General features: G+C 43.7%; 1 protein-coding gene across 2 annotated transcripts in view; it reads left to right on the top strand.

Moving 5' to 3' along the window:
• LOC138569960 (protein lifeguard 1-like) overlaps positions 1-24,151 on the top strand; it is a 969,207-nt gene that overhangs the window by 61,576 nt on the left and 883,480 nt on the right. The window contains exon 2 of one of the 2 annotated variants that reach the window (XM_069648439.1): positions 1,595-1,792. The exons of the other annotated variant lie outside the window; for it this stretch is intronic. The gene's annotated coding sequence lies outside the window, so the exon portion shown is untranslated. The remainder of the gene's footprint in view (positions 1-1,594; positions 1,793-24,151) is intronic. 2 annotated transcript variants of the gene reach the window in all.

The raw sequence follows: 24,151 nt of genomic DNA, 5'->3' as shown, positions 1-24,151 counted from the left end.
AGACACAAATAACAAATAACAAGAACAAAATATCAAAAATATCAAAAACAAAATAATAAATACAACTGAATTGCAATGAATTTAGCACATACCAACGTTCATCATCCAGTTAATCTTCATGAAGCATTAGCAAACTTATAAAATCTTCTAGGGCATAGACATATCTGTTAGTAAGGGCAACCACTTCAACTAAAATGGCAAGAGTTCATAATTAATCAGGAAGGAGATAACTTAGTTCTTATTCTTTCTCAGCTGTACGTCTTTCTACCTCCTTCCAAATTCTATAGATTGCGGTGTGTAGACCCTTATTCTTACAATTGATAATTTGTTTCCAGAAGTACAGTCCTTGATAGAATCTAGATGATGCATAAATCTTCCAATATGTAATATATATGTATTACCCAAAGTGGGGCACTCAATGAGAACATGTTTAGCCGTCTCCGGGTGATCTTTGTTACCACAGATGCAGTAAAAGCTTTCCTTGACTGGAACTTCTGCCACAACCGCATTTAACAATGGCAATTGGTTAATATGAAGGAGGAAGATTAATCTTCTAAGGTGGGGCAAAGGACATATATTCAAATAGGGCTGAGCCCTTTTAAAAGAGTACACCATATCGCAGATAAAGGTATAACTCTTAAGTGACTCTAAATGAGCCAAATTCTCGTTCCAGTCCCACAGGTCTACTCAATTACCCAGGGAGAGACTCATATTAATTAAGCCATCTCCCCAATTTGGATGCCAACTCATGGAACAGAGCCTCCATACTCTTGCTGAAGGGAGACTTATACATATTCGTAGGGCCGTTCAGCATCTTAAGATACAAGATAGCTCTTTTCTTCTGCACTTGGGATTTCATGGACAAAATTCCTAATTCCAGCCTAATTATGGCCATTGGTGTACAGTTCAGGAGGCCCAGAACTTTCCTCCAGAATTTCCCTTGAATCACCTGCAGCCATTGCAGATCAATCTCCATCAACGACTCTAGCCCATAAATTATTGCAGGTATCCCATCAAAATATCCCCACCAAGAATATCGCCGTAAGTATGGCTGTTTGTCTCACCATAGGCGATATTTTTTGGGGGGGATAATTTGTGAGAGCAGGGATTGCGGGGGTGTCCCCCGAACATTTTAAAATAATGCAGGGGTCGCGGGAGTGTCCATGGGCCAATATTGCCGCAATAATATGGTGATATTTTTGTATTGCGATATTTTTGCGGGGCTATTAACACATGGAACCTTATTGCAGGTACCAAACATTGTAGGTATAGTTGCCTTACACCTTTCAACGAGTAACCACTTCTACGTCTCGTAAATTGACCCATCAAGGCAGTCAATTGTATGGCTTTCTTTTTCCGCATCTCAATACAGGAGCTGTGACCTGGTAAAATGTCAAATTCAACCCCCAAGTATCTGTAAGTGGACACTTGATGAATGTAAAGCTGCGTTCAAGCAATGTGCTTCCTTGTAAATAGCATCAGTTTATCAATATTAATCTTCAGCCCATTTGCTTTAGCATAGTCCCACAGTACTTCAGCCATACACTTTATACCCCTAAATGTATGTGTAACACTTACCTCTGGTGCCCTGCAGGAATGCCTGGTCCGGACTATTCCGAAGCGTTGCCCCCCGTGGAATAACTCGGCTAAGATGAATATCCCAGCCACTCCTTTCCCCACTGGTCCTCTGGCGATTCAAACCCAGGGGATAGTGAAGTTGAAGTTGAGAGGGACCAGCACAAACTTGGAGCCTCTGGTAAATTGAGCTGGGGGTCTGGATGAAGACCTAAAGGTAAGTAAGTACAAGTATTCAGTATTTGTTCCCTTACCCTTTTTCCTCTACCTCCCCTTTGTCCCTCTAGGTAGGCTGGCTGACGCGCAGATGCTGGTGCTCACCGTATTAAAATGAAGAAGGCTGTCATGAACATGTGCTTTACAGTTGTTGTGCTTGCATATATTGTGGGCATCATCAAGAAAGTATTTTACAGTAACAATGCTGGCATGTATTGTGAGTGCAGCAACTTGAATGGGTTTTACAATGGCAATCCTGGCATATATCATTGAGTAGGATGCCCATCCCATGCACGTCCAACCACTGGCAGTATGCCCTCTTTCCCCACCCCACCACCACAAAGGCATGCAGCCCCAACCACACACAGACCAAACCATTTGCAGCTTGTCCCCTTGCCCCCCCCCACAGCAACCCTTTGAAGATGATCCCTTTCCACCACACACTAACTCAACTGTTTGTCCCAGTCCACTGTCCTCCCACACCCCACCCCTGAGCGGCATATCCAACCCCCAGCAAGTCCTGATGGTGTTGTCATGAGCAGCACAATACATCCACACATCCATCCAATTACATCCATTCACACAATGAGCTTCATCATTCTATTAAATAATCCCGATCATCAACCCATCATCCATCGAACCGCATATCCATACGTAAAAAAACACTGAAAGCTATTAAAAAAGCCAAACCTATTGTATTAGCCAATGTTTGTTTAAGAATACCTATCAATAGCATTTTGTGTGACAAGGAGCCCGAATGGAAATTCTGGTAACTCACATGAACAAACGGTTCAAATTTACAGCAATTTGAAGGTCACTGTCAGCATGCAAACCATTCCTCTGCCTTATGTGAATTGCGTTTTTTTTTCTTTTCCATCCTAGTCGTCAAAGAGACGGATATTCCACTGGCCACAGTGGTTAATGCCAACTTCGAAGGGATCACATAAATTCCCTGTATCCTAATGACTTTATTTGGAGGGGGTGGTGTCCGGATTTTTTTCACACCTTCCTAATCTCCATAGATAGAGTGGCTTTTTGTATTTTCTGTCATATCATTCCTCGGTGTCGCAACAACCTTTTCGTCGACACTACACCCCTATTACATTTATGCTCTAACTGAAGGACCTTTTTTTTTTTGGAGGGACGATGGAATTACAGTCCAGTTCTCTTTGAGAAGTAGACCCTGTGAGGAGATTGACAGTTCGGCCCTCATTATTGGGTTGCCGGAAAACCCACCGCTAGGCGGCGGGTTTCCGGCAACCCCGTAACAGCCGTACTGCCACCTGATATCCTGGTACCACTGGGATATCACAGGGGCATCAGTAATGGTTACTCCCCATTTGCTAACGGTGCCAGTGCTTCCGTGACAACCATGCCCAACCAACCAAGCATACGTCTGTGGCTACTTATACTCCTCTTCGGGTATTGCTCCTTCTCTTCTGGCTGAGAGGCGCCACCTGTTAGACAACACGCGTTGTTTACTCCCCGACAATACCTCATTCTGGGACGTCTCAGCCAACAGGATGGATATGGAGAGGGCTTTTGGGAATGCATTGTGGACTACATAGTTGATATATTGATTAGCCTTCGACGTCCAGACACACCCTGTGGTCGGGAGAGGATGTCTTGACAAGAAGTCAACTGGATTGACTTGGCTTGGGAATAATGTCAAATTGATATTACTGGAATCATAGATCTCATTAAGCTATTCATGGGGGCATTTTGTCATTGGGCTTCCCATAGATTGTTGTGAGGGCTTGACGATTTGTGATGACAGTGAATCATTTTCCATACAGAAGCAGATGGTAGTGCTCACATGCCCACACCCAGGTCACTACAGATACTCTATATGTATAGTATGCAAAGTTTCATGCAAGAAGGGAGGAGATCTGAAAATACATTTGTATCTTCCCATGCCCAAAAATGCGTGCTATGTAACTGCGATTTCCGATTTAACCAACTCCCTACACTAGAGAGACTTAACAAGTGGGAAACTTCCCTGGGGAACCTGAACTGCAGGTTTTGCAGAAATAGCTCTGTTAGGGAAACCTCCAAACATCTGGTAATGGACTGCCCGGTACTTGGGGGTGGGAGGGAGAGAAAACAATATTTTGGAATATTATCTGTGAGTGATGCCATGTGGGCCTGTTTTATGGGGAGTGGAGGGGCAACGGCAAGGTCTGATTCTCGCATTGTGCAGCTTCGTGGTTACATTACTGACAAAAACAGAAGCTTTAAAAACTACTACAAACATGATGAATTTCAATGATGTATCAACATGTGATGATTTTAACTTTGATAATTGATTTAATTATGGTAAATGATTTATTTATATCACGATATGTAAAATGATGAAATGTTTTATATATTTGTTTTCTTTCTTATGTAATAAGTGAAAAGGTTTTTATACCTGCGTACTCAGCGCCCCTACTGCCAAACTCTCCTTCTCTGCCTGAGAGTATGCACACTCAGTTGATGACAAGCTGCGGCTGGCTTAGGATACTATTAGGCGTGGTGATGAGGAAAAGGATTGTGTTGCGCCAAAATGGCACCCAGGCCTACCGGACTGGCATCTGCAGTGATTTCAGTGTGTAGGTCCGGGTCATTATACGCCATGCAGGCAGCAGCTTATATACGTTCTTTGATGGAACGGGATGCTTCTTCACATGAAGGTGACCACAGGAACTCATGTCCTGTTGCCGTAAGAGTGTCAAATGCGTGTCTGCTAGGGTCATGCAAACCTGTTGCAGGGTATCATCATGGGCATCTTCAGTCAGCCCGAACAAAAGAATGTCTTTTGCTGTAGTTGAGACATTTTGGAATGTGGTGTATGACATTATGAGTTTCATTTTGAAATATCTCGGTCACGGATGAAACCCCAAAGCTATGGCGTTGTATCTGAACAAAGATAAGTTGTGAAGGCTGCTATATATTGGGAGTCTGGATGCAACTCTAGTTGGTGATACCTTTTGTTCAAATCCGATTTCTAGAATACAGTGGTTCCATGCAATAAGTGCATCATGCCAGTCATTCTTTGGGACAGATGTCTCTCTCAATTGCTTGGTTCGGGGTGCTCATGTCCACACACAAACAAATGTGTCCCCCAGACTCTATTTTGGGTACCAGCACTATTGTGGACACCCACGGTGTTAGTCCTTTTACATGTGCTATTATATCTTGTGCTAATAATGACTTTATTTCATCCTACACCTATGATTGTATGTTGAGAGGAAGTTTTGTAATGTTGTGTAGTTTTATTTGTCTATCTTTTAACTTCCCAAGGACTTGGAATAGAGTGGGGTATAGTTTAATCACCATGACCTTGGCACTGGATGTGTATGCTGTAATGATGCAAAACAGAATGTGAACCAGCCCCATCTGTATTGCCAACTTGAAACTGAGGATACATCCACCTGGTATATTCCTTTAGATGACGTAAACTATTATTTTCGCTGTTTTGTCCTAGGCGCGACAAACAAGGAAGGGAAGACAGAAGGACAAACCATTGATTTTACTAGGCCTTGTGTCATTCAGATTGTGCAAGTGCAGGTGCTGCGGGAGTGCCAGTGGGGGCAGGGTGGAGTAGAGAGTGCATAGGAACACGTAAGTGCTGCCAGGAGGTGGCTCATAAGGGCAAATAGTCAGGGGACCATAGGGTTGTAGATACAGTCGCTAAGTGGTTGGGGGCCCGCAGGCAGTACGAGGGCAACTGGTCGTGCAGTGGGGGGTCAAGTAACCAGTTTGGGCAGCAGAAAGGGATCTCAGCAAGGGAGAGGGAGAGAGAAAGCGGAAGTGAAATGGAAGGTCTTGAGTTGGTTCCGGAACAGTAGGTGGTCCTCCTCAAGTTTGAGAGAGACGGGGAGGGTGTTCCAGAGGGACGCCGCAACCGAAGACGGAGTTCTACCACTCACTCTTTGCATGGAGAAGTGTCTGACGCTCAGAGAGTTGGAGGTGGATGAGTAGAGGGCTTGAGAAGGAAGATGCTTAGGAGGAAAAAGGTGGATGTAGTGTGGTCCCCAGCCCGAGAAAGCCTTGTGGACGATGGAAAGGGTCATGCACTTGATCCATGCAGCCACAGGGAGCCAGTGGAGAGGTTTCAGGGGTGGAGACATACGTTCCCTGGGCTTGAGGTCAAGGACAAGTCTTGCAATCCTGTTGTAAAGGGCGAAGAGTAGAGGCAGGCAGATTTAGAAAGAGGCTGTTGCAGTAGTCCCGCTTAGAGGGAACCAGGGCTCCTGAGACAGTGAGCTTCTGGGGGAAAGTGAGAAAAGGAAGACTACCTCTGAGAAGGTGCAGCTGATAGTTTACCATCTTAGAAACATCAGAGATGTGAGGAGAGAAGAGGGTGCAGTCAAAGATGACACCACGGTTCTTAGCCTCACAGGAAGGTGCAGGTACAGGGCCCAGGGTGGGCGGCCAGAGTGAGAGAGGGAAGGCGGGAGCAGGTGTCCCAATGAGGAGGATATCAGTCTTACTGGCATTAAGGAAGAGATCGTTGGAGGCACACCATTCCTGAATTGTGGACAGACAATCAAGTATGAGAGAAGGAGCAGAAGAGGATGAGGGGAGCCTGAAGGAGAGCTGAGTGTCATCCGCATAACACTGAAAGTTAGAACAGAAGGTAGTGATGCAGTGGGCCAGAAGGCCCAGTAGCGGTTAAAAAGCCTGGGAGTGAGGTTAGACCCTTGGGGAACACCACATGTAGAGAGAGAGATAGAAGAGAGGAAGGACCCAAGTTGGACCTGGGAGGGTCGATCTGAGAGAAAGGAGGTCAACCAGGCTAGGGCCTGACCAGAGATACCCAGTTTGTCACGGGGACGATTGAGCAGGATGGCATGGTTGACCGTGTAGAAAAGCAGAGAATAGATCAAGGAGAAATGAGGACAGAAGGAAGGTTAAAGTCTAGATTAGAGACCAAGGGCCTCATTACGACCCTGGCGGAAATCGCGGTGCAAAATGCACCATGGAGCACGGCGGAAAGCTGCCGATAGCGCCATGGGGGTTGGCGGATTTTCCGCCCCATTCCGACCTTGGCGGGGCGGTAAATCCCCATCCACCATTTTACCCTTCCCCATTCCCATTTTTGCCCCATAGGGTATAATGGGAGTGGGGAAGGCGTTAATTGCGCCACCGTAAAATACGGTGGCGTAATTAACAACAAGGTCCCGTAGCGCCATGGATTTCTCCGCCCGGAAAAACCAGGCGGAAAACGCTCCATGGCGCTACGGGAACTCGTAGTAGGGCGGACGGGTCCGCCGCGAATAACGCTGGCGTAAACCCACTCCGCCAGGGTCGTAATGAGGCCCCAAGTCTTCAAAGGTGTTCAGGAAAGCAGTTTCTGTGCTTCTGGCTGCTCTAAAGCCGTACTGGTGGTCATGGAGACAACCAACATATTCAATATGTAGATTAAGCTGGGAGATGGCCAGCCTTTCCAGGAGTTTGCCCAGGAAAGGAGTGATGAAGATCGGGTGGTAGTTTACTGGAGAGGAAGGATCGGCAGAGCGCTTCTTAAGGAGGGGGTGCAAACGGCAGTGCTTAAGGGGATAGGGGAAGGTTCCATTGGCAAAAAAGTGATTACAGAAACCATCCAAGGCTGGAGCAAGAGTGTCGATGTGGTCCTTAATGGTTCTGGAGGAGCAGGGGAGCACCTGTTTTGATGAGACTTTCATAGATCAGACTTGTCTAGAAACATCGTCGGGAGTGAACAGGGAGAAGGAGAAGAAAGGAAGGGGAGATACGGCCGAAGAGGGGCCTGGAGTGGAAGAGAGAGAGGACGAGGAGGTAGAGGAAGAGAAGAGAGTGGACAGGATGTCCTGAGTTTTAGTGGTGAAATGAGATGCCAGAGCTGTGCAAAGGGCCTGGGAGGGAACAGGAAAGGTGGAGACTGCAGTAGGATTGGCCAGCTCATTGTAGATTTTGAAAAATGTGGCCAAGTTGTTGGAGGCCGCAGAGACGTGGGCTTGGATGTAGGCTCTCTTCTTAGAAAGGACAGAGTCTTTATTGCCTTTGAAGCAGGCGGCAGGCCAGTTTGTCAAAGGATGAGCCTGATGCCCTACACTTCCTCTCAGCCACCCTACACTTATGCTTAAGGGTGGCTTGGTCGGAATCGTACCAAGAGTTGCACTTGGATGCAGGCTTCAAACAGATCCTCATGACAGGGGCAAGGCCATCCAGCGTATTAGAGATATAGAGATGAAGGTTAGAGAGGGCTCTGTCAGAGTGTAAGTCAGCCGAAGGTGTAGGAGGAGGAGAGAAAGTAGCAGCGAAAGCCTCCACTGACACACGCATCATGGCCCAGATGACCGAGAAGGTGGGTGGCAATACTGGGGTCGGCTTAACCTTAGGGGCAGAGAGCGACAGTTGACAGGAGAGAAGAAAGTGGTCAGTCGAGGAAAGAGGAGTGGTGAGAGGGTTGGAGTAGGGGAGTTCAGACATCCAAGGTGTGCCCTGAAGAGTGAGCCGGGCCAGAGGAAAGAATAGAGCGAGAGTCACTGAGGTTGCGAAAAAGTCTCGGTATATGTCGATGTCGGACGATCTAAGACAAGGGGTGTATCTCAGCCCTCAGTGGCTTCTTCATTCATGACAATTACAATCCCTCTAGTCTCAATCAAAAACTTGCAGGCACTGCCGCTCAATTGTAATAAAAGAGTTGCACTATGTTCGATTGCTGTCGGATTTCCCATTGTATATACATATCCTCGTTTTCTTTCCCCGCTGGATGAAAGGTCAGGGTCTTCTTGACATTGGGTTGAACATTCCATGTATCGTATCTTATGACGTGTTGATTACCTTCTGGGCTCTTCCTGTTGGTGTTTATGATGAGAAGGGGACCTTCTGTGTCGATCTGCTGGTCTCTGGACTCTCTTTGGTGAAGAACGTCTTTTGTTCAGGTGATCTCCTGTGTCTTTGTTCATGCAATGTTCTCAATTGCTGGTGCGGCATGGAATTCAATGACGATCTCTGTGTGTCACTTATACAGTTTCCATACTTGTAGGTACTGCAAACTGATTGAAAATGATTTTCTTGACCACATGAATTACAGATATTTTCTATTGCAGCGCACGTTCATTCATGCAGAAAGTCATGCACGCATCTATAGCACATTCATTTGTGCACATTCTCTGGTTTCTGTGTCACATTTACTTGGAAAACGGGTGCAGGTATGCATCCCCTTGTAAATCTATAGCCATGGAAGTGTGTGCTAGCATTCTGGTCTTCTGCAACAACTTCTCCCGGAATGCAGAGGATTCGCATCCCACAATTATCTGTTAGCAATGGGCCTCCTTATTTGAACAGTTGTCGGAATCACAGTGCTTTAATCTCATTCTTGATCTCATTACAAAATTATCAAGCATTTCTCCTTTCACTTGAATTGTAGTGTTGAAAACTTGTCTCTCACAGTCTATATTAGTATACGGAGGACAGTATGCATTTAGGCAGTCGATCAGCCCTACAAATGTATTTGTGGCTTCCTCCTGTATCTCGTAGTTACATCTCACACTGTGGGCCCCACTGAGTGCATCAATATGCTCCTCATACCTCTTTCATCACTCAAACCCATTGCGTCAGGTACATATAGAAGTTCTGGAGCCATCTGGCCCATGGGGGCCCAGGTTGCTGGAATCAATAATATCAAAAGGCGGCACTGCTTGCAATTGTACAGCATCATCAGGCCTTCATAACGGTTAACTTGAGGCAGGGAAAACATTGTGTACAAGGCTGAAGAGGTATCTTCTTCTGACATGCTGTGCTCACACAAGTGTTATCACAGTGTGGCATCTGACATTTTCCATGTATGTCACAGAGCAGAAGCATGTATATATCCATATCCTCCTGTTTAGAGTTAATGTATTTATGTATTAATTACTTTATTTTTTCAGGCCTACACAGCCGTAGCAAAGCACGCCGACTCAGGGGGAGCCCATGCTGTGGAGAATCGAACGTTCTGCACTTCCAATAGGAGTGATATGCGGGCTGGCAGGAGTTCACTTCTATCCGTTACCAACTACCGTAACAAATCATGCACACCAAAAGGATCCACTGGGAGTGCTGTTGCGTCGTGTGTTTGTGCGCCCTGGCACGACACTTGGGCCCTCTTCCACGACCAGCAGCGATGTGGATCCCTCACCTCAGGAGGCGTTTGGCACCCCAGACTTCGGGCTAATGCGTGTGGACAACACACAGCAGTTCTTTCGTCCTCATTGCCAATGTTCTGTTCCGGTTAAGTATACTAGCAACAGCTGCAATTAAGAATCAGACAGACCCTATGCTGCGTGGGAACACACATGTTTGTTTCTCTTATCCATACTCCTTAACGCCTCTTCTGGTCTGTGTCCTTCCTGTCTTGGCCATGTCCTAGTACATTGTCATCGAAACAGGACAGGGCCCTACAGTGGCTAACCTTCTAGGTGAAGGCAAATTGTTTGGTTCTATGGGAACATTACAGTGTAACAGGGCTTCCTCGTTTCATATATAAGCATTTATGTTCAGTGTATGTCCCCTCACGTGTAACTCACTGATTCACCCCTATCACTTACAAATCCCAAACAAAGGGTCAATACTGTAGTATATTGCCATACATTTAGAGCAAAACACTGCAATATAATCCACTTAAAAACCTTTGAAAGAGATATGGTACATTAACTCAGAAAACACTGGTTCACATATGTGGCGAACCATAAGAAGGGATCAGATGTTTGTGAGTCATGGTCAAGGGTTGTATTCAAAAGAAAAGGAATAAAATGCTTAACTTAACCTATTTCTATGTGGGAAGGGCCCTGCTTAACAAAATAAAACTAAGAGTGGATGCTAAAGTCCAAATGAAAACTGTTTAGTCTAAATTCTATCCAGCTAACTGTCCCTACGACAACACAACACATCTAACTAAAAGAAGGAAAAGGAGAGACTTTGTACACCAGTCTCAGCAGGGCTTCTGCCTGGCCCGGTTAATACTTGATTTGTTTTCAGCCTTCCAAATTTTATTTTCCTAGCAGGATATTCTTTTCAGCCTCGATATCAAATTGAGTCTTTGCAGTCTCTCCATTTTAATAAAGAAAATGGTCTCTTGATGCAAACCATTCCATTTCTCCAGGATTGCTTGAGAACACACACACAAAAAAGTTTTTGTCCTTTCCTCCTTGGAGGCTATGGGACTCTGCCAGAAAGCTTATTTTCTTTCACATAAGTTATTATTGATAGGGTGGTAGTCCACCCTGGTTGTTCAAAGCTTTATAATCTTTCTGGCTTTCTTAACCTTAATTGAACTGTTCAAATATCATTCTTCCCCCCTTTCATGTGTTAGTTGTATACTCGGATTTCTCAGGCTCCCGTAACTTAAATAGCTTTTTCCAGCCATTATTCACGGTGCTAGTACTTTTGTCAGTCCCCATTTCATAGGGTTTTTTTACTCTCCGGTTTCTCAGGCTTTGTAACCTAAATAGCTTTTCCAGTGATTTTTCACAACGTTCGTATTACTTTCACTCTCCCTTTTATAGGGTATTTGCACACTTGGCTTTCATAGGCTTTCATGATCAGAATGTGTTGGCCAGCTCTTATTCGCATTCTTCGTACCTGTTAGTGATGTGTCTTCCATTGGGTTCCTCAGGTTCCCAAAACGCATTGTCTTTCCCTATGGCATTGTATCTATGTAGCTATGGTCCGACATGCACAGAGCTTGGGGATCTGGACTCCCTCACATGATCTGTTCTCAGCATCTTTTACCTGCCTCCCGAGCCACCACAGGTTCTGCTTAGTCGCGCCACCAGACGAGACTGGTATCTTTCCATCTCTGATCTCGTTCCGACCTTGGCTTTTAGGTCAGATAGAACACAAACCCGTAGGTGTTTGATTAGCGTTTGCTCGCCCTCCTCACTTCTTCTGGCTCCACTGCCCAGCGTGACTCCACCCCTCCAGTAGATCAATACTGCAGAGGTGCGTCTCTTGAAGCAGTCCTACTACCGCCGTAGGAGTCTCTTTGCTTTACAATGCGTCCTCTTCTTATACACGTCACAGAAACAATTTGAACTGTGTCCTTCTTTGTTGACCATGGCGTTCAGGTTGTATTCAGCATTGCTGTAGCCAGGAGAGGTAAAGAAGGATCTTTGCAAAATACTGTGGTTGCAGGAGAAATAGTCTTTTCCATATTCATATACTCAGACATGGTGGTTTGGACAGAGAGTTCCATTTTGGAATGGGAGTTCTTGTCCCAAAGACTGGAGTCACTCCCAGTGAGTTCCCATTTGCCGAAACCGCTAGGGAGGGTCTTGCATAGCGGGCTCATCTCCCTAGCCTCAAAGGGTGTGGCTCCCCTCAGGGGAGAAAGTACACATTGTCCAGATTCCTCACACACACCAATCCCAAAGTTGGTTCTCTTTAGATTTTACAAACAGAATTATGGAAAGATATGTTGTCAAGTGACTAAATGTCAGGCTCTCCTCAAATCCGGGTTTCACCTCCACATTTCCTCTCACTGTCCTTTATTTGCCACAATTGCCAGTGCATAGAAGTGATTCAGTTAGCAGTGTGCAATAATAAAAACAAGAATTGCCAAAGCCAGTAGTTTTGGCATTTGCAATCGTGGGTTGCATTTTCTTTTTACCAACTTTTATTTAACCATTTTTGGCTACAGCATAATAATCGCAGTATTAGACAGTCGATTTGATTATACGTGGAAATGACAATAACAGATCTCGGTATCCCCTTTTGCCTCCATTCCCCTTTCATTTAGACTTTCTATTCATATCTTGTATGATTATCCTCCTCCCATTTCAATGTAGTGAGAAATTCTTAAAAAGGATGGATTTATATGCTTGTGCTGGATATGTCTCCTCAAAATCAATCAGTGGGGATCACACATTTAAGAAGTTATGAAGATGTACAGCATTGAGAGCAAACAACTACAATCTCACAAGCTAAAATTATTTTAGCTAAATATGGAAAATTCACGTGCATACGGATAGTGAATTTCTATGACCAGAAATCAGTTCCGGTCTTGCTATATTGTTCGGAGACAAAAAACATCTTCCAGGAAATTTACTGGCGAAAGATAGGAGGCAAATTTTGGCGACAAATTTTAAAGTTGCCATTTGTGTACCTACCCTATAGCGATGTTAAGCTATGAATTTAGGCTGACCTCACTTTATTGCAAGTATGCTTGGAAAGTGTGCTCTTTGCTAAGAAAACACTTAATGTGCTCTAACTCAAATGCCTTGTTGTCGATATTGACCGCCTATCTTAAGAATAACAATCATAATTTTGAAAAAACATTGTGAGAGCACAGCGCAAAAAAATGTTGAGAGACGCTGAAATAAGCTTAGATGTGTTGTTGCTCAACCCAAACAGAGCAAAAATCAAATTATAAGAAAACGACTGGATTAATATATAAGAGACATGTCAGAAATATAGGGACTTTAGAAACAACCCATTTGAGAATAAGAAACTAAATAACTTGGCAGGTTACTTGGTAAAAAGGCCCTGCCCGGCTCACAGAAATGCCTTCCTTCGTTTCAGGTTGAATTTGTGGCCTACACAAGAGATTGGGGCTCGGAGGAAGAGTGTTGACAAGAATAACAAAGTATGTCGCTTTTGCCAAATTGGATGTCAAAAAGAAACGCTAGGACATTTGTTGATTGAATGCCCAATGCTTAAGGATAAATGAAACTACTATCTGAAAATATTTTTTAACGATTTTAGAATCATGTGTCCAGACAAATTATGGCTAAACATCTTTTGTACACCGTTCATATCAGTTAGACTTGCAACAATACGATTTTTTGGAGGGGTTAGAGTTCAGTGATCAAGAGAAACACTAACATATGTACACGTTATTTTAAAAAGTGATGACTGAATGTATTATGTTGAAGACCAAATGGACTGTTAAATAATAGGTAGACTAAGACATTGCCGGTTGTGTTAATTAACTTGTGAGTGGTAGTGATACAAAACTATGTTTGCATGGGGATATAGGCAAATATTGTTTCAGGCAGCAGCCTGCCTATAGTCAGTGTCTTGAGACACATATTGTTTTGTATGGGTACTTGACCACAAAATGAATGCTCAAAATGAATGCTAAGTTGTTACAGTTACTTTTTTTCTTTTTTTTATTGTATATTGGTTGTACTTGTCCGAGTTGTAACTTAACCCAACAAGTTAATTTTAACCATTTACATTTCATACATTCAATTAATTCCCCATTAAGGTACTTAAAATAAAAAACACAGAATTTCTTAAAATATCACACTCCTTCCTCTTACTTAGAATAATGGCAGGGATAGAGGCAAGGAGAAGATAATAAATGGTAAAACAAGTCCAAGTCTAATTTCCCCTTATTTAAAAGTTCACATGAACTGCTCATGTTCCTTGAGTTTTTAAAACTTCAATTCTTTGGCCTTTACTAAGAAGGCTTCTATGAGTTTAAGAACTTCTAGGGTGAGGCTAATACCCCCCCCCCCCATAAGCATCCATTCCCACCAGCTCTGGTTTAGTTCGATATTTTGATTTTTTTGGTGTTTCTTAAGATGTACAGTACGCAGTCTCGCCAGGCTGGGACAGGCAGTTACCCAGTGATTGAGGGTTTGAACCATTCCATTTGATCCACAAAATCTGCAGTAGGCTTCATTCACAGGTATTAATTTTCTCTTGAGAGCCACTTCTCTTGTGTCCAAGATGTTCAGTCTCACTCTCAGCAAAAGAACTCTGTACATAGGTGAAGGGCATTTCTGCAGAAATAATGGAAGCTGGTTAAGCCCTCTTTGTTCTCTTTCTCGAGAGGGTCTTCTCATATTTAAGTTCCTCAGACAGACTCATCCAGTCTTACTCTAATAGCTTCTTCTTGATTTTCATAGGATTAGAAAATAATTCATGTTCACACAAGTCGCGATCTTCCCTTATTTTCGACATATTTGGCCACCATTTTTCCAGCATTAGATCATTGATTTTACTTTGGCGTTTGAAGATTTCCAAGGGGGATTCAGTTTCTGCCATTCTGGTTTTTCGATACAGTTTGAAGGACTTCCATAGCACAGTACTCTCTAGCGATTGTAATCTAAGTTCTTGTCGTATGATCGCCATTGTTAGTGTGTTAGGGAGTCTCAGACATTTCCACCAGAATAGCCCCTCCAAAAGGACCCAGATTTTCCAGGACAAACATAGTATGCCCCCTGCGCCATATGACAAGATGGGAACGACCCTCTGATGGTAAAATGATGTAAGTGGTAAAAGGGAATATCTGCCATATTTTTGAAGGATTCTCATGCCTTGGGCTGCTAGGCATTTGTTCTTTTTTCAAAGTGCCTGATAATGAGCACTCTCGTCAAAGTTCTTATTTATTAGAACGCCTAAATATGTCATTGTGTCCACCACTTCCAGTTTCGCATCACCAATCCACCAAGCTAAGTCTGCTCGCTGCAGTCTTCGCGCGGACGTCATATTCAAACATTTTTATTTATGCACATTGATTCTCATATCATTGGCCCCTAGGCATTGCAGGAAACAATTGAGTCGCCTTTGTGGGCCTACTGGTGTTAAATCCTTAAAAACAATTTCATCTGCGTAGAGTATCCACGGTGTAAGTTTCCCATTTATTTTAGACGGGAAGGCTCTTACTTCTTTCTGCGACATTCATAGGTCAGCTACATAAAAGCTGAACAGAAATGCTGCAAGGGCGCAGCCCTGTTTCAGGCCTTTGAATGTCGAGATTTTTTCTGAAAGCATGCCTAATCCTTCAAATCTGACCTGTATTGAAGTAATTGTGTAAAGTGCATGTATTGCTGCTAACAAATCTCTAGGGCAATCCCATTTTCTTTTAATTTTGCCCATAATTTTGTTCTATTTACACAGTCAAATGCTTTTTCTAAATCCAGAAAAGCCATATAAAGTCCCGATCTTGATTCCAGCGCTCTTGCTTTTACGATCCCAATGATGAAAATGTTAAGTGACGTACCAACACCTTTGACGAAGCCTGTTTGATGAGACTTCCAGATTTTACGGCCCATTTTGTCAGGTCTCACAACAGTAAAGTGGCAAACAGCTTCCCCATGGAGTCTAACAATTCTATAGAGCGTTAGTTATAGGGATCTGCTCTGTTCCCATTTTTTGTATATTGGTACCACTATAGCCTTGCACCAGGTAGTCGGTACTTCTCTTGTACTCGGGACTTGTTTAAATATTTGCATCACAGTACTAGTTCATTCTTCAGGATTTGCCTTTAGTAAAAAGTTTAAAAGTTTGATATCCCATCTGGGCCTGCAGCTCTTGATGCACTGAGCTTCTCGATCCTTGCTTCTATGTCATCCCTGTCTATTGCAATTACCCATTCAGTTTCTGATGTAATGGATTCTATTCAAGGTGTGTCACTATGGTCTGCAAACAGGCTCACATATTGGTCACGCCACCTAGCCTCGCTGAGTTGTCCAAGCATTTTGACTACTCTAAAGGAACCTCCGTTGTTAAAGAGTTCCCAGAGATCTCTGGTGTTTTTTTGACAAATCGTTTTTAGCATTTGTTCTGCTTTGGATTGTAGGCATTGGGCTTGGTTGCAATGAGCCAATTTTTAAACCGCTGTTTCCGTAACTGTATTAATTCTACCCATTCAGGTCATTTTGGGGTTTTTATTGTTCTTATGTCAGAGCGGAGATGTTTTTTCACTCTGTGGACTAGTGGATCATATGGGTTCTTTGGAATCCCCTGGGAGTTTTTGTATGATTTAGAAAAATCTCTCAATATCCATGTGTAATCCACTTGGGTCTTATCAATTTCTACAGCGGCTTTAAATTGGCTACCAATCTTTGCGATCTCTTTCTTACCTACTTTTAGTCTATTTTTTGCTGATGTTAGGTCAACAGGGTCCATACAATCATGATTCTTCTGTGCTTGGTTTACTTACACGGCAGTTGCAACTAAATGATGATCAATTACAGTCTGATTTTTCACTTCTAGACTCATGATTCTTCTTTTCAAACTCCCAGATACAAAAATGTAATCCAGGCAAGTTCTTTTATTTCCACGACCCCATGTGATTCTCGCTGGTATATCTCCTGAGGTATGTCCATTCAGCATGTGGAGATCGCTTATGTTTAATTCTTGATACCATATCTGTGCATGTCCTTGGAGTTGTTTCTCTTTTTTGGAATGGAATCCTTTCCCATATAATAGATGTATGTTGAAATCGCCACAGATTATTATTAAGGCTTCTTTCCAACTTGTCAGTGCTTGATCTACTTCTTTGCACATTGCTTGAACAAAGTTGATTTCTTTCACTGAGTTCACCCGCCAGTATGCATTTATTAACGTCATAGTTTCCTGTTTTTTTTTACTTTTCTTTAGCAAAGAAAGAACTTGCATGTATGGATTTGGAGTAGTATGCGCAACTACCTCATATTCTGAATTAACCTTCACCAAGGTTAATAACCCCGAATAAGGTCTTCCTGTAAGGCCCTTGATTTAAAAAGGTTTCGTAGCCATCACATGATGGGATGCTCCTGAGCCAAGTTTCCTGCATGCAAATTACATCATATTGTGATAGAGCTTTCATTTCATCTGTAAATAGGGGCTTAAATCCTTGTGTTTTCCTGTAAGCGAACCAGATCACCGGGCTCACTTCCTTACATTTATTCTATATCTTCTTTCTGGCTGCTAATGCTTTGGCAAGCCACCTCCAGGAGTCCTTCTCCGCTACTGATGTTCTCTTTTCTGCGGGTTAGGTATTTCTCACTGTGAAGCGCACTTTATGCAGCTCATGTATGCTTGTTGTTAACGGTTTCTCCGAATTTCTAGTTGGTTGACGGCTCACGGCCGAATTTCTTTCCATACTTTCCAGTGATTGCATTCTATTTCATTTGGTTTGTCCCTCATTTTCTTGTCTAGGTAGGGGGTAGTTATCCATTTTATTACCCCTTTCTGTTTTCTTACTATGGTGTTTCTTATTTGAATTTGGACTGATTTTATTTGAAGATTTCGCTCTTCGTTGCTCTTTATCCTGGTGTTTTTTTCCTCTCAATCCTCTATTATAAGGCGAGATCGGTACGCGAATTGATCGCGTGACCTTTGATAGTCTTGAAGATCATAACCTAATGATAGTAGTTTTTCGCTTTGTTCTAAGATTTTTGTCTTTATTTCCCATGATGTCAGATGTAAGATCACCTGATCAGTGGATTTTTCAGAGGCAAATGTCATCCGAGCATAAAAATCTCAAACTAGGTATAAGTTGTTAAGGTTCCTGTCACTTAAACAACTAGGATTAATGTAATGTAATGACCAACAGATGTGGTTAAATCAAATAGTAATTTTAACAAAGAAAGTAAAGTTTCACCTTTTGAACATTTTTGTATGTTAGTAAAAGTTAAATGTGTATTATTATTGCTTGCAAAACATCTTTTTATGTATCAAAATATTTTATTAGAAATGTGTAAGAATGGTGTAAATTCAGAAGTACATTTTGTAAAAATAAAATTGAATTGAAAGGTTGATTATTCAGCCAAATCAATAGAAAAACGGAGAAAAATGAAAACAAGATATGAAGTCAGTTATTCATGGCCGCTGTTACTTTTTCCACAACTAGAACATCCCACACATTGGTCTGCCACATGGCAGGGAGAGTGCCATCTAGAGATTTCCAACAGCCTGCAACCCTTATTCTCGCAGCTACTAACAGGTGGGTAATGAGTTTCGCTGAAGGACATGATTCTGGGTGTACATTCTTAAGGGTGGTTGAAAACAGCAGGACGGTCATCGGGTCCATCAGCAACTGGACCCCAGTTATATCTTTGATGAATGCTAAAGATTGTTCCCAAAAGGTCTGGGCGATCGGGCAGTCCCACCACATGTGGAAGTAGGAACCACGTAGACACATTTACGCCAACAGTTCGGGTCAAGGCTTTGTTTGAACATGTGTAAGGTAGTGTGTCGGAGTACCAGCTTTATGTCAATTTGAACATACATTCCCTATTTGTAACACATTTAGAGGAGGAATAGTTTTGCACCCATATTTCTAGCCAATTGTGATCTTCAATAGGGTGGACCAAATCTGCTACCCAACTAGACATATATTTTGGTCTGATCTACAGCATATTTCGTCTCAAAATGTTATAAAGCTTGCAAATGCATCCTTGGGATGTCCCCACTTCTATAGTAAGTTTGAGGGCACTGTAAGCATGCAAGGCTGCTAGTTTAACTTTTGGACGGTCCCGTGTCTAATTTGTGAAAGTATACACGCATTTCGTCGAAGTATTTTTCAACGTGGGACATTTCATCGCCAACATTTTCATCGACCAAAACTCGTTTAAAATAAAATAATAATAATAAAAAAATAAGAGTTTTGGTCGATGAAAACGTGGCGATGAAAAGTCCCACGTTGAAAAATACCTGAATCTCTCATTCTCAGAGAGTGAACATTTTTCTTTACAGTCGACAAAGGTCAGGGGCGTTGAGATATTATAGAATTGTGAAATGTGTACTCAACCCCCTCGTTTCCTTTTTTTTTTTTACTCTTTTTATTAATGGTCACAAAGATACACAGCACCATCACATCGTTCACATAGTGTAACAAAAATTATATGATATACATCTCATTTAAATGCGAAAGATTATATAGTTTCTTCATCATCAGAAATCATGTCACATAAGTACATTCTGAAGGGGCCCCATATGTCTTTAGGCCTACTTGCAGCTGGGCGGGTAAGGACAAACTGCTACTCAGTTTCGTTTACATATGTCAGTTTCCGAAGTAAATGTTTCATGCTGACTGGTCCAGTATTTTTGTAACGCTCACCTGATTCTCGCAGAGGCGCCGGTCTTGACTGGGCGACTACCGTATCTTCAAAGGTGATGTGTAGCACCCGGTTGGCTCTTTGGGCTGGACCTCTGTGCACTTTATGCCTGACGTGTAGAGTAAGATGTCTTAGGTAAGTGAATGCCGAGCTCTCCATCTGCCTCGGGGCAGGGTGCTGTAACCAGTTTCTTCACTGGATAGGTAGCGCAGGCCTCTTGACTTCAGAGGACTGCTGTCCGTCGTTTACTGCACGAACGGTAAGTTTCGAGTCATTCAAATGTCTTTAAAGTCTTTAGTAATGATGTCTCTTGTTTTGCAGGGTTCCGGCGATGGCGGATGACGGGCTGAAGTGAGTTGAAGATGGAGCCCGTGTGATGAATAGAAGCGCCTGGAAGCACGTAAGTAAGCGCTTGTTGCCTGCTTCACTATGCGCTCTAACTGTCTTTTTATTTTGCAGGTACGAGTTCGGAGCGGCTGCAGGGTGCCGGAATACCCACTGGATTAGATGTGGAAAGGAGTAATGGCACGTGAGTATTAAAGTTCCCCAATGTCTTTAAACGCACCTTGTTTTGTCTTTCAGATGCCGGAATGCAGTGTGAAGACCTCCGGAGCGCACGAAGAGTAGGTAAGCCTTTGCCTTTCAGATGCCGGAATGCTAACCTGTTCTTTCTTGTCTTTATAGGTGTTGCTGAAGACTGGATTCAGGATGGTAAGCCTTTTTCCTTAGGCCCAGGACCGGATGCAGAAGACACGATGAGCGTTCTGCTGCAGAGGTTGCAGAATAACGCAAAGCAAGATTCATCCACCGGGTGTGGTTTAAATAGCCTCCTGTAGTGCTTAGGTGTCTCCTTCCACAGCCACGCCTAAGTAAGAAAAGAGTTCCTGGTAAGAAAAGAGTTCCTGCCTTCCAGAAGAGTTCCAGTGTTCTGAATCTAGGGAGTGGCTCCAGCCCCACCCAACAGGAAAAGTAGTTCCAAACAGAAGAGGATCAGAGGCTCAACTGGCAGGCAAGTAAGCAGCATGGTCTGCTGAAGGTAAGTCCACCCAAGCATTATGAGCCCGGCGCTTCCAGCGCTGGGACTGGGCATATTTATGAGCCTGGTGCCATTGGCGCCAGGACTGGGTCCAAAAGGTCCCAATTGGGACTGGTTGGCACTCGGAACCTGGGTTATGGATCTGCTTCCAAGGGAGTTGGGAAAACCCTGACCTTTTGGAAGCAGAGATCATGACAGTACCCCCCCTCAAGGCCCCTCCCAAACCGGGCTTCTCCGGGGGTTTTGGCTTGTCAGGAAATGTTCGGTGAAATCTTTTGATTAGGCGAGGAGCGTGGACATATTCAGCAGGTTCCCAGGATCTCTCTTGGGGGCCGTAGCCTTTCCAGTCAATTAGGTAGAATAGTTTAGATTTGGAGATCTTGGAGTCCAGAATGCTTTTGACTTCAAACTCGAGTTCTCCATCCACTAGGATAGGTTTTGGAGATTTGGTTAGTCGGGTTTGAGGTTGCACGGGTTTTAATAGAGAGACGTGGAAGACCGGATGTATCTTCATGTGCGGGGGCAAGTCCAACTTGACCGCTACTGGGTTTACTATGGTAGTGATGGAATAGGGACCAAGGTATCTTGGGTTGAATGTGCGTGGCCCTTTTTGGTGGATAACCAGACTTGATCCCCTACTTGATAGTGAGGGGCTTCCTTCCGATGTTGATCTGCTCCTTTCTTGTATTGTTCTTTAGCCCTTTGAAGGTGAGAAACAGCTTCCTTAAAGGCTTGTGTGATTGTAGAATGCAGGTAGTCTACTGCTGGTGTTTCAAGATCTTGGAGGGGATCCAACTCTGAGGTTCGAGGGTGACTGCCGTACAAAAGAAAAAACGGGGTTTTCCCAGTTCCCGAATGGACAGAGTTATTGTAGGCATACTCGGCTATCCAAAGGATATCTTTCCAAGTTTTTTCAGTTTGTTGCAGCATGCAGCGTAAATACTGTTCCAGAGTTTGATTGGTCCTCTCGGTTTGTCCGTCGGTCTGAGGGTGGTGACTGGTCGATAGTCTCACATCAATTTGAGCCGACCGACAGCAACTTCGCCAAAAATGAGAAATAAATTGACTACCTCGATCCGAAATTAGAACCGAAGGAAAACCGTGCAGTCGGACGATGTTTTCGAGAAATTCTCGGGCCAGAGTTGCTGCTGTTGGCAAGCTTTTGAGCGGAATGAAATGCGCCATCTTGGAGAATAAGTCCACGATTACTAGAATCGTATTGTATCCGGAGCATGGAGGTAGATCGGTGATGAAGTCCATAGAAAGCGTATGCCAAGGGCGAGGTGGGATGTCAATAGGGCGTAAGAGGCCTGCTGGTCTTTCCTTTTGACTCTTGTTTTGGGCGCATACTCCACAGGACATTATAAAGTCTCTGATATCTTTTTTCCAAGACGGCCACCAGAAGTAGCGCTTGATCTTTTCTGAGGTCTTGGCTATACCGGGATGACCTTCCATTAAAGAGTCGTGATAACAAGAGATTACTTTTTTCTGTAAATCTGTGCTGGGTAGGTATAATCGTTCTTGGAAATACAATAAGTTGTCCTTTACTGCAAAGTCCTTTCCCTGCAGATGCCAATTCTGTATGTCTGCTGGAGTTACAAGTTGCCTGGCTTTATCCTTAACTTCCTCTATGGATTCTGTGGCGATTACACCCAGAATTCTTTGTTCGGGAATGATTGGTACAGGTTTAGGGTTGACCAAGTGTTCTTCCACTCCCATCCGAGAAAGGGCATCGGCTTTACCGTTCTTTGTACCAGGTCGATAGGTAATTATGAAGTCAAACTCGGCAAAGAATAATGCCCAACGGAGTTGTCTAGAGGATTGGGCTTTTGCGGTCTTCAAATATTGCAGGTTTCGGTGATCCGTAATCACAGTAACGGTGTGTCGGGCCCCCAGCAGATAATGCCGCCAAGCCTTAAAGGCAGACTTGATAGCCAGAAGTTCCTTGTCAGTAATCGTGTAATTGATTTCAGGAGGCGAGAATTTGCGGGACCAAAATGCCACGGGATGCAACTGATTGGTTACCGGGTCCTTTTGTGATAGAACTGCCCCCATGGCAAGGCTTGAAGCATCAGTTTCCACGATGTAGGGGAGTTCGGGGCGAGGGTGTTTTAAGATTGGTGCAGAGATAAATTTAGTCTTCAAATCCTGGAAAGCTTGTTCCGCCTCGGTAGACCATTCAAAACGTTTGTTTTTCTTTAACAAGGCAGTGATGGGCTGGACTATTCGAGAGAATTCGGGGATAAACCTGCGGTAAAAGTTAGCGAAGCCTAACATGCTTTGCACACCTTTTACAGAGGATGGTGATGGCCATTTGAGAACTGCATCGACCTTCTTTGAATCCATACGCACTCCGCCAGGTGATAATATGAATCCCAAGAATTCAACTTCAGTCACGTTGAAAACACATTTTTCCAACTTAGCGAAAAGTTTGTGTTGACGCAATCTTTCGAGGACCATTTTCACGTGTTTCCGATGTTCAGATTCCGATGAAGAATAAACGAGGATGTCGTCAATGTAAACAACAACACATACATCTATGAGCTCTCTGAGGACATCGTTCATAAAATATTGAAAGGCGGCCGGGGCATTGCAAAGTCCGAAGGGCATGACCTGATATTCAAATAGCCCATACTTGGTGCGGAAGGCCGTCTTCCATTCATCGCCCTCTTTTACTCGTACCAAGTGGTAAGCTCCTCTAAGATCCAGCTTTGTATATATGCATGCTTTTCTGACTTGGTCCAGGAGTTCAGGGATCAAAGGTAACGGATATCTATTCTTAACGGTGATCTGGTTCAGGGAGCGATAATCGATACAAGTTCTAAGGTCTCCTTCCTTTTTTGGAACGAAGAACAAAGCTGAAGAAGCAGGGGACTTGGAAGGACGAATAAACCCATTTGCCAGGTATTGATCCAGGTATTGTCGAAGGTGAAGGTTCTCAGGCTCGGTGAGGGCATAAATTCTACTACAAGGAGGAGTAGATCCAGGTATCAGGTCTATCTGGCAGTCATAAGACCTATGAGGAGGTAGAGAGTTAGCCTGATCCTTCCGGAAAACATCTTGGTATTCTAGGTATTCGGGAGGTAACTGGGGAGTCTCTGAAGAAATTGCGGCCAGTGCAACACCAGGTGGAGGGTGACAAGTAGAGACACATTCTGGAAACTGGACCGTTCTTGCTCGCCAATCGATCAGAGGATTGTGTTTCTCTAACCAAGGTATTCCTAGAATAATCTGAAACTGAGGGGCCTTGATCACATCGAACACGATCTTCTCATGGTGTCCATCTTGACTTACTAGAGTCACCTCTTGAGTGGTATGCGTTACTGGCCCGGAGGCTATCTCCGTACCATCCACCGTAGTAATGACGTCCTTTACAGCCTTGGGACAAAGAGTTAGATTCATCCTCAAAACCATTTCATGATCCACATAATTGCCGATGGCACCGCTGTCGACGTAAGCTTCAATTGCATGTAATCGATCCGGATTATCAGGGCTAATGAGGACCATAGGTATCACGAAATGCGAGGTCACGGAACTGGTTTTCACGCTCGGCAAGAGGACC

The sequence above is a fragment of the Ambystoma mexicanum genome, chromosome 2q (assembly GCF_040938575.1).
Source record: "Ambystoma mexicanum isolate Mex_15411 chromosome 2q, UKY_AmexF1_1, whole genome shotgun sequence".
NCBI lineage: Eukaryota > Metazoa > Chordata > Amphibia > Caudata > Ambystomatidae > Ambystoma > Ambystoma mexicanum.
The sequence above is the reverse complement of the archived record's forward strand: the minus strand, read 5'-3'. Positions and strand labels throughout refer to the sequence as shown.